The 12,102-nt window shown below is 37.7% G+C and overlaps 1 protein-coding gene across 1 annotated transcript in view; it reads right to left on the bottom strand.

Annotated features, from left to right (window-relative positions):
• Positions 1–12,102, bottom strand: part of LOC122966727 (RNA binding protein fox-1 homolog 3-like) — a 526,578-nt gene that overhangs the window by 338,929 nt on the left and 175,547 nt on the right. Inside the window, exon 6 of the mRNA XM_044331033.1 lies at positions 10,343–10,465. The gene's annotated coding sequence lies outside the window, so the exon portion shown is untranslated. The remainder of the gene's footprint in view (positions 1–10,342; positions 10,466–12,102) is intronic.

Below are 12,102 nucleotides of genomic sequence, written 5' to 3'. Positions count from 1 at the left end.
AAAAACATTAGAAATTGGTATAAATGAATTATTGACACTTCAAATGAGAGATTTCATTTTAATGAAAATGTTCTTTCTTAAATTGGAGCATTATATATTAAAAATGTCTGAAAAGCGGATTTGGTGGGCTTAATAGGGAAGTTTACCCTACATTACTTTGACAACTGGGAAAACTAAATCTAAAGCTCCAGAACAGCTAGGAAATGGACCTAGAGGTGAAATTATTTGGTCCTTGTCTGTGGGTCTCAGTCCCAAGCAAATTGGTTCCAACGGAAGATGTAAACTTTAAAAACACTTCATAAATATAAAGTTTCATTTTTAAAAAAGGCTCCGTAATTTCCAAAAACAGCTGGTCTCTGTAGTTAGTAGCAAACATCCCTCAGAAAGGAGGAAGTAGTGCTTTTCTGGGGACTATTTTCAGTGGCGGACTGATACACATTTGGTGTTCTAGTGAGTATTTCCGGCAGCAGGATGGTGTATATGGGATTTATTCAAAATAAACTACAGTATGTGTGTTTATGGTAATGAAGGAACATGTCAACCAGTGCAGCAGTGTGGCTCATTGATGTGTTTTTAATAGTTTTTGGACAACAATGGCGCTCTACGGCACAGAGGAATAAGATACATCAGGCTTTGACACCACAGACGACATTTGTTAGTAGAATCAATTCAAATGAATGAATTCTAATGTGTGGATGACCTTGGTTGGAGCACACTTTTGAGTGGCTGCACCCACTTGAGGTTCAATTCACAGTGAGTGTAAAGCTGGGGGGAGGGATGAGCCAATGTGTATGTATACGTTTAGGTTTATGTTTGTGTTTGAGTCTTGTTCTTTGACTGCTTTTGGAGGCAGAAGATAGCGCTCTCATAATACAACGACTGAGATACTGACTGGTTGCAATTTCCTCCATTCTGACAGCCCATCTCATCCAAAACTTTGAATAAAGGCGGCTATTGTGTGAGGCGTTACTGTAAACATCAACACATCACTTTCAGATCAAATGTTCCCCAAACACAACCCAGACCTTTAAGCAAAAATGCCTCGCACTAACATGATAGATGAGACGATGTATCACATAATAATTAACTACAATCACCAACCAAAGTGGCTGTAACATTGATTTAAACACAACAGAAGTGAAGTGAAGTCGTGCTGAATGGCGCGAGCACCGTTGGCTAAAGAGACGAAGAAAAACGTTCAAGTGCACTGGTGACACTCATTGAATTACATGTTGACAGCTCTGTGTTAGTGAAGAGATGAAAGCAAAATGAGATTTTCAAAAGTGAATATGGGGAATGATGGTATTGCTTTCTCCACATTGTCAAACTTGACAGTGCTATTACCATCACTGTAACATCAGGTGCTGGTATACGCTATTCAGTTAGCAGGAATCAGCTTTCTGGGTGGAATATTGATTGCATACCAGGCGAAAGGATGACTTATTGCACCTAAATGTTAAAAAAAAGTAATAAAAGTAAAATTAAAATATTATGGAAGGAGGGGTAAGGTGTGAATTAAAGTTACAGATCAAAAGTAACTTAATAATTAGTTGACAGGGTGCTCAGATGTGTGCAAGGAGATTACAGAAAGGTTTAATATGGAAACAGCCAAAAACATTTATTTAGTTTGTTGTGATTGATGTAGATATGATACGTTATAAAATTACTGCACAAATGTAAAGAGGACAATAAAGGCTAACTTTTTAGAATCACTACTTCACTTATTTAATAAAAAAATTAAGGATAAACTCCTTAATATGGGTGATCTCATGTCACATTGGTCCCACTGCCAATTGAATTTTTAATAAGCAAATTGTAGTTTATGTAAGAAAAGCAATTTTTACTGACATTCTTTTTGATCTTTTTCTTCCTTCAAGTGCTGACAGGCGATGTAATTAATATGAATTCATCTGTGACGTTACATTATACTCTCTGTGTTCATTCACACTGACAGAAGAACCACAGCTATTGTAAGAAAAAAGGTTTCACATTATCGGGCGTAATTATTGACTGAAAATCCATTATCAGAATAATGGATTTCTCATTAATTAGATGATCATATACCACCCTACCAACCTACATATATAATATTCAACCTTAAAGAAAATTCCACTTGAATGGTAGGTTAAGATTTAATGTACAGAAAATTGTATATAACATGATTTTAGAAATGATCTGTTAATATGAATTGTGCCTGTAGCCAAAAAGAATGTTTTATTTGGCTGAAAAATGATGAAATGTGCAAACATGTACAGTAGGAATCTACGTAAGAGACTGAGAGAAATCGGTGACATATTATAACTTACATTAAAAACATTCATAAACATGTGAAAGAAGGATAAAAAAGAAAAAAAAAAACATTGTCAGGACAAAAAAGAAATATTATTCCAGGATTCTGCATTGTGATACGTTATCTCTTCATTAAACATTTATGTTGGATCTCTGCTCTAATTAGTCATCTTATTCTTTTTTTGCACTGGGAGATGTGTCAGTTTCAGGTAGAGCTGTCTCCGAGCCTGAACACACCAGCATGACAGTTTAGGAGTGAATTCGTTGGTGCATTCAGTTTGACATTTTTCTCTTCGGTCACTGAAAACTGTGAACACAGCAGCGGCTGTGATGTCTAGGATGCCCGAACTAGTCACAAGGCGTAGTTGCCTGCCGCTCTTACAAACATCAACCCACTCAGCCAATGAAAGTACAGCAGAACATCCAGCCTCCCCTGTCATCTTCTAGAGATATCAGCATATTGAGCATCTCCGGCGCTGTGCTCATCACTCCAGAAAGCATTTAGACAGGGAAGGACTAAAAAGACAGTCAATGTATATCATTCCACTTCATCAACCATGCACGCCACCTTTCTAGGACTGCTTTGGTAGGATTTTTCTTTTTTTACTCAGAAGATTAAGACTTTTATTTAAAGGGGAGGTATTATGCTTTTCCTTATTTTCAGACATATATATAATGTCACAATGTCGGATGTTAAAAGTGGCCAACATGTCAAATAACGAGGTAAACGTATATAGCAGTAATCCCTGAGAGCAGAAAGCAGCAGCTTCAGACTGCTCTGAACACTCAGTTTCCGACGGTTTTTTCTACTTTCAGCCCGAGCTGACGTCAGTTTGTGACAGATTTCTTTATATGGACATCTACAATGTGCACAGCTCAAGTAGCCATGACGCAATTACACAGCACAGCAAAGTAAAATAAGTAGTTTACCTGTTGGAGGTGTGCTGGTTGTCTGTAGCTCTTCATAAAACATCATCATCACTGTGGCTGTTTCTGCTTGTACTCTTCCTCCCTGCGTTATTTCTAACTGATACGCTGAACAAATAGCTCCAAATAGCTCCATATGTTGTTGTTTCGACCGGTTTTTAGCACCGCTAATGAAGCTCCGCTAATTCAGTGAGGAACATGTTTTTACTTCCTGTGAATTATTCACAATAAAAATCTCCCATTAGTCAATTATTTAAAAGCTTTTAATTTGAAACAGCAAAGCAGAAAATGTTTGGTTTGCATTGACAGTGAAGTTACACAACTCTGATACGTAAAGCTGGCCAATCAGAACAGAGTGGGCTCATCGGGAGGCGGGCCTTAAAGAGACAGGAGCTAAAACGGAGTGTAAGAGAAACTGTGTATATTGAGGAGCTGCATGAAGGGCCAGTATAAGATAAATAAGGAGTTTTTTGAGCTTTGAATCATGCACAGCTACTCTAGTGGAGTCCAAAAATAAAAATTTAGAGCTGAAATGTGCATAATAGGTCCTCTTTAACTTCTAGACTTCTTTTGCTAATTGTACTCAGATTTTTACTCCTTTATTAAGGTACTGTTACCCCAGTGCAGGGTCAAGTAACATTAATTAAAAGTGACAGATTTATCCTCTTACATACAGTACACACCTGAGAATTCCTGTATTCAGCCAGTGGCAAAACTAGCAGCTAATTGAAACTGCAATAATTGTACTGATTTGCATCGTTTCCTAAATCATCTCAATGTATTCAATCCTAAAAAGTAAATTATATTCTCAAAAGCATGAAGACAACTGGAGATTACACCCATATGTAACTGTCAGCCCAGTATCTCTAGGAATTATGTTCATATTAGATGATTATGCCCCTCATGATTTACATGTAATGTTGATTTTCAACACAGGAGGAGACCAGAGTTTTGGTCCCAAACAGACTTTTTTCTACCGTGACCACAGTCCTTCCTAATGTTATCCAAGTGTTTTAGTGACCTAACTTAAACCTTCGTAAAGGTAAAGAACATTGCACCAAAAACAAAATCAAAGTTGTAGTTGAATTACACTCCTTGTTGGTGGAAAGTTAAGAATGAACCAACCATGAAAGTGAAGACTACTGCACACTGAAGAAAGCTTAAACATCTGTGCATTTTGTGCTCAAGTTTGACATATAACATGAAATAAAAGTAACAATCTAACTGATTAGGGTATGCAAACCCTTTTTTATGCTATGAACTCCAAACCTTAACCATACCCCGAGTTGTCATGTGAAGATATTGTTGAAACAATGATTTTTAACAACTTTGTCATTGATCATGATCCAGGGGTTTTGGGGAGTCAAAATCAACTCTCTGTGATAGGGTTGGTAACTGTTGTAGATCTCAGGCTTCAGGCTTTCAACAGGATTTTGGAACCTGGACGCAGGGATTTGCTGTTAGTCAGTCATAAGAGCATTAGTGACGCTGATGTCGGACAATAAGGCCCGGTAAGAGGTCAACATTATGGTTCATCCCAAAGGTGTTGGGACGAGGTTGAGGTCAGGGCTCTGTGCAGGCCAGTCAAGATCTTCCACACCAAACTGGGAAAACCGTTTCTTTATGGGCCTGGTTTTGTGAGAAACATCTTTCTGAAATGTTGCCACAACATTGGATGAACGCTATATGAAAAAGAAAATATCATTGTAGGCTGCAGCATTAAACTTCCCCCTTCAAAAGGAACTAAGGGGCAAAACCATGAAAAACAGACCAAAACCAACCAAACATACATGGAAATTTCATTAAGAGTGAATTATCATTTAGGTTTCTATGTCAATGCTTGATTGACTGTGAAGTTTTCTTAATGTTTTGTTGCAGTGGTGTATCTTTAGCTTCTCAGTACTGTAGCTCAGTCAAATCATGCTGATCTCAATCTCGCTTGGCACTTCAAAAACGCAGTCCCTTAAGCTGCCAACATCTCATTGATCCCCAGTTTATTTAATATATGCAACTATTAGTGCCAAGTGTGGTGGAAATCTTCCATCAAACTATTATAATTAAACTGTGAGTTTTCCTTGATTAAGATCTGCTGTGGTTGATTGTGAATCATCAAGTCGACCCTGTGGTCAGCTGAAAGTCAAAACAGATATTTGTCTGCATGCACTCGCGGCTCAAAAAATGTCTTATCTAGCGAGTATTTGGTTGACATCATTGTGAATAACACCCACATACAGTTCTGTACTCCTAGTGACGTGGTAAACAAGCACATTTCCCACATTAGTGCAAGAATATCTGCAACAAATTGCTCCTGGCAAGGAACTGAGCCCATTATCTGATCAGATCTTACCACGTATTCCTCACTCTATCCAGCTGACAAAGACAGCACAAGTGGTTAATGTGCCAGCCGGTGATGATCTCAGACTAGGGGGGGAGAGGTTTCCAACACCTTTCCTCACACTTTGGAGCTCTTAAGTCAGGTCCACAGCGGAGACTTCATGAATGAGCCTTAATGTGACAGAGAAATTGGGGATCACTTTCTCTGTCTGGCTCTGCCAACAGTCTGATGATATCGACGACTAGATGGCGTGAACGCGGGAGACTCCAAAGAGCGGATTAGAGAGGGGAGATAAGGCTATCCACTGTAATTAAGCCCTATCTCTGTACAGCCACTGAAGAAAATAAATCACCCTTCAGAGCCTGCCAGTGTTGAAATGCATGAACAATTATTCAATAATTAATCGTTATACATGCAGGCTCCAAACACTAATAGGACATATTTTAACTACAGCATTATAGCACTGTTAAATTAAATTAGGTTTGAATGCATTTAAGATCAATGTAATAGATCACCTATTTAACCTTTTTTAATCACTCTAATGTAATTGTATTAGCTCTGTTATCAGGCTTTTTATGATGTGCCCTATGCTAATTTCCCATTTCAGCCATGTATAATTGGGAATGGAGATATATAGGGTGTGGCACCAAACATACTAGTGGAAAACATTAAGCGGGGCCCTGGAGGAAGGAACCAGTCACCACCCAGTCCTGGTACTGCAACAGGCTGTGAGTAACATACAGATGAGCTCAAATATGACCTTACAAGGTGTTAAAGTTGCTATTTTACAGTCTGCTACTCCCAAAACAACCAATATTACCAAAAAGAAGTCACAGAATGCAAACGTGAATATTCATTTTATACACAAATATATACACAAGTGACTGACGCTATATTTATGAAAGCGTGTCCATTTAAGATACTGTTTAAAAGGGTCAGTTCATCCACTTTTTTTCCACTTACCTCTAGTGGTATCTATTCATGCAGAAAGTTTGGGTTTTATTTGCTGAATGTTTGGTATATCTATCTCCGAGTTCTCTCCTGCCACCCTGATATATTGGCAGTCAATGGAGTTTTGTTTGTAGTGGTCAAAAACTCAATTTTTATTTCCAGAAACATGCTCCTGATTACTCGTTGTCGTTTTTGCAGTTTGGGTGAACTGACCATTTTAAGACCTGGTGTCTGCTAGGTTGTTTCTGAGGAGAAAAAATCCTCTGGCATAACATAACACTTTATGATTTTGGAGTAAACAAATCTGTGATAGCCAGACGAGCATCACTAACATAAGCTCAAACGTCATCAGCGGAAAATACAAAAACACCTCAACAGTAAGCGCTTCAATAGAAAGATAAAAAAAGGTCTTGTAAAGTATAGCAGTTAATTACAATGCCAAGAGCTGAGACATCAGATATTCTCATTTTTTCCAACATCTGTTAAAATAACACATCCGTTTGGAAAGTAGTGAGCAGCTCTTATCACAACTGGAGAGAAAGGGTAGCAGATATCACATTTATTCTCCTTATTCTCCTATTCTCCTAAAGAAGTGCAGATATATTTTCTTCTCATTGTAAAAAAAAGCATGTTGGCAACATCATCCTAACCATCTTCCTACTGAACACATCATCATTTTGGATTGGCGAGGGGATAATATACAACAAAACTAATGATATAATTGTTATAAAGCAGGAAAAGAAGAATCTGTTTTGAAATCTTTGCACAGAAACAGCCTTTGAACAGATACCTAAATATTTCTCCTCACAAATCTTTAGTAATATATGTACTTGCAAATTCAAAAGTGCACATTTTTTTGCAGCAAATCAATCATATGTGCAGTGCATCCTACAACACACCCTGCAGTTAAGCTTGTTTTGCTTTTTGCTTTATGGCAGTTTGGTTAGAGCTCCTCCAGGTCCGTATTAGGCAGTCAGAAGTAAAAGGATATTAGACATGAATAAAACAGAAGTTCTCTTTGAATTGATGTGACATTTCCATATCAACTGGAATGAAAACACTGTGGTACCCTTGATCTGTTTATGTGAAACTGAGCCAAGCAGCGAGATACTGTGATGTTTGATGTTCTGCTGAGGGTTTGAGTCAGTCGGCCAGCTGGTGGTTAGACGGACAAACGTCTGAAATTCCTCTAAACACTGCGGTCAACAACATGCACAGACATCTGAGGCAACACACACACACACACACATGGGTGTATGAGATGCCGACAGAGTGAGACACAAACTGGCATTGTTAAATTTGATGTGTGTCTCAGTTTTAACTGTCAGCATCAGTGAGGGGTTTTTTTTGCCATAAAAATACATGTATATCATGATGAAAAATAAGCATTATGAAATGAAATATGTTTACTGCTGTGTTTACAAACACTGCTCACGAAAACAAACCTTCAAGGGCATCAGGAATATTTAAAACTAACTCAGTCTGGTAGTGATAGCAGGCTCCGACACTGTGTTTTGAATTTTGGTGGTGAAGTCTTTTCAGATTTAGATCCCTGATTCTGCTTTTTTTTTTTTTTGCTGTCATGTTTTCTGTAATTTCATTTAAAAACAAATATACGATAATCACAATAATCTTTTAAAAATTACGCTGTAATTTACAGGTGTTAAAATAAAACACGCAGCACATTCAAACTTGCAAATTGGAGCTTAAAGTCCATCTGAAATTAAGAGTAATTCGTGCCGAGAGAAGAGTAAAGTCTTAAAGTCAGTTGGATATTCTTGGTGTTTGTACCAATTTGTTCAAAGCTGTAATATTGAAAAATAAGAAATTAGAATTTTACAAAAAGATTAAAACTTATAGCCCCCAGTATCCCCACCCCCCACTTATTACGCCTCATATTTTCATTCTACAGGAATCTTTGGTTCCGACAATCTAACAATGTCTTACTGAAATTTGATTGGTGCAATGTCTGTGTTAGAAGGCACTTAAAATAGTTACTTATATGAATATATATTATAACAGATTACTGGGCAGTTTTGAGCAGACTATGTATGAATCTCAGAGAAATGTACAACACTGAGGTCACATCTGGAGCTACACATAAGGTAACATTGCTGACCCTTTGCTTTGACAGTGTGGTCATTTGTAGGATTGCAACTAATGATTATTTTCATTATTGATTAATCTGCCAACTATTAATTGTTTTTTTCAATAAAATGACAGAAAATAGAGAAAAATTCCTGTTATAATTTCATAGAGTCAAAGGGGACATCTTCAAATATGTTGTTTTGACTGATCAACAGTCTAAAATCCAAAGATATTCAGTTTACTATCATGTATAATACATAAAAGCTTCAAATTCTCTCATTTGAGAAGCTGCAACCGACATTTCTTTGGCTTTTTTCCTTAAAAAATTACTAAAAATTATTATCTCAGTATCATAATAGTTGCTGGTTCATTTTCATCGACTAATTGTTGCAGCTCTAGTCATTTTCCATCACCACATCTGGACCCATGGCAGAAAGACTAAGGTTAATATTTGCTAGACCTTCTCTTTTCTATAATGCAGGGTAAACACACAGTGTGCAGGAGATGCCGGTGACTCAGCAGGTGTTGAAATCACATGAATGAAAAGTTACGTCTAGTGGGAGTCGATGCTAACTAGCTTCCTGCTTTCTGAGTGAAAACAAACTTGACAGCACGATGGGTTTTCCCCAAATGTTGAATGTTGTAAAGAGACGTACAGGAAACTGCTAATGGTTGATAGGTACTGCTACGTCATCCCATGTAAAAAACAAATACATGTCTTGTATCAATGATATGATGTTCTCCAGTCAGTCATGCACCACAGTAATCAACAGCACCTCTATTAGCGACACCAGCTGTCTGGACAAATGTGTTCATAAACAGTTTTACTCCCTTTTAAACAATGAGAAATATGCACAACATCTGTATCATCATTATAGTTTATGTCTACTTAAACAAATTTTCAGTTTGACTTTAATAGCAGATGTGTGAACTCATTGTCCTTCATTCTACATTCCTAAGATTTGACAGAAAAGGTCATTGAGGAACCTTTTAGAGGTCGCTTAAAGGTTTGAGTGTTAAGTTGGACTCATTTGTTAGAGAAAAACAGACTTTTTAACCACGTCCTGCCCTCAATCACATTCTACAACCGTCCAAAAACTGGCTTAATACTTTTTTTTTCTTTCACCTTCTTCCTACCTTACCCCGAGGTGATTGCTGAGTTTGGTAGAAAGACTGGGACAGAGCAGCATTTTTGCCAGGAGCATAGAATCACTAGATTTAAGTCAGCGACTGCTTGACTCCTCTGAAGAACGACAACCACGAGGAAACAAAGACAGCATGATGGTTTGACTGACAGCCTTTCATGTCTGTTCACTACAAGGTCAGATGTTCCGCAAAACAGAAAATAGATGTGAGTGATCCTGAATTTTCTTAAAGCACACCCTTCATGTAGGATTCGACACTGTATGTTTTGGTAAAAATGAAGATTATGAATTATGAGTGGCAGTGAAAAGGACTCTTCTAAAGTGTCAACATCAAAAGAAGGAAACCAAATAGCGGCAGAGTAGAATAATCTAAATATAATTGTGTGACTGCTAGCATGTCAACTTCAACCTTGTCTCGTAAATGCCATAAGGAGGAAATGTTCTCGGAGGTTAATTTCATTATATTATCAAGGGAATTAAGGCAATTACCAACAAATGACAAAAAGAGCTATTCAGAACCAATTCTGAGGATACCTGACCGTGCTATGTCCTCTCAGCAGGTGGTTATTCATAATACAGCAGGTGATTCACATGAATTATTTCCTACCTGTCATTCACTTTGCTCTGCCGCCTCAGTCTGTCCAAGTAATTGTAGTCCTGTAGATTTCACTTTGGCACCTACGGCGGGATTCTTGGCTGACCTTCCTGGGCGCTTCCTTCAAGCAATTATCTGTGGACATTTTGGAGAGAGAGAGAGAGAGAGAGAGAGAGAGAAAGAGCCTAAATATTCCAGAGGGAATCCCGAAAACGGATACTGTTCGATTCACAGAGCAGCTAGAAACACAGGAAGTAAAACACAGTTACATAAAAAAAACAACCACAGTCATTGTTTTCATGTCTGACCACCAATACAGGAAATGTCCCGCTGGAGGAAGGATTATTCTTTTTTTCTAAAATATCACATAAAGAATCAAACAGCAGTCAAATATGTGCGGTGTTACCTTCCACATCCTGTTTCTACCTGATAAAATTGTGCAGTACCCCTGGTATTACATGTGTTGTTATCCTTGGCACCTTAAAAAGCACAGAAATATATCATAATCTGTTCTCAAATGATGTGTTACAGTACCACGCTTTGGTATTTTCCACATATGCTTATTCAATATCCCGGAGATAAAACCAGCAGGACCTCAATTTGCCTTCGAACGTTTAATCTCCAAAAGAAAACACTTCCAAACAAAGCAGCGAGAAGCTAAGTAACAGTACAGGGTCATTTGGCGCCAATGAAGTATTGGTAAAATGAGTTTCCATGGAGACTGATAGGCTCACAACTAAAGACACATTTTGCATTTTGGAATGAGTGAAGCAAACTGTGGGGCACAAAGATAGCAAGCATCGACAGAGACATGATGTCAGCACAACTGCATTCATCTCGCCTCAGACTTTAACCTGTAATCAACACGTAGAATAGCTGCAAAAAGGTAGCAGACATGAGACGTAGGTGTATATCGGACCCAGATATAACGCTCTCTCTGTGAATCAAAACGCTGAACTCTTGACAGAAAATTTGAATTGGCAAATGGACAAGAGTTGAATTTCACCATTCAAGGGACAAGTTATGTGCATAGTGATTAAATGAACATCCATTCCACAGAAGAGGTTTAAAGTTTATATGAGCCACTAAATCACGGTGCCTCTTGCACTGTTTTCTTTGTACAGCACAGGAATATAGAAAACTTACGGGTCAATGTTTGTGTCAATGGTGTTTTTTTTTGTTAACCCATAAGAACCCATGGTGACACAGGTGTCACCAACCCTTTCAATGATCTGGAAAATTCCTTATACAGCTTTTATCCTTGATTTTTAACTCATGAAGTCCCTGAGTGACATCTAATGAACATCCTGCTGCAGTCATGTGACCATGTGTGAATCTGTGTACCCATGACATCACTTCCTGGTCAGCAAATGTGACAGAACTTGCTAATTTTAAAAAGCTTGTTTTTTTGTTACTAAAGGTAGGTTTCAACCCATTTAACAATCCTGATGCTTTAATATGACGTCCTGTATTACATTTAACATTTAACCTGTTCTGACCACATTTCGTGAACTAATTGATATAAAACAAGTTCAGAAATGTGTTCCTTATGGTCCATTTGGTCTGTTTTATGTTCCCCATAATTTTCCTTTAAGGAGAAATGGGTTCTTATGGGTTAAATAGAGAGTTTGGAACTCTGTACAGGCCTACATATAAGACAATATGAATTACTGCAACCTTTCTGCAACAACTGTTTCTGAATAAAATATTTCTGAAGATGTAAAAAAACTCATGATAAGGTAGGTAGAAGGAACATATATATGACATTTCTG

The sequence above is a fragment of the Thunnus albacares genome, chromosome 17 (genome assembly GCF_914725855.1).
Source record: "Thunnus albacares chromosome 17, fThuAlb1.1, whole genome shotgun sequence".
NCBI classification, from domain to species: Eukaryota; Metazoa; Chordata; class Actinopteri; order Scombriformes; family Scombridae; genus Thunnus; species Thunnus albacares.
This window is presented reverse-complemented; position numbering and strand designations above follow the sequence as displayed.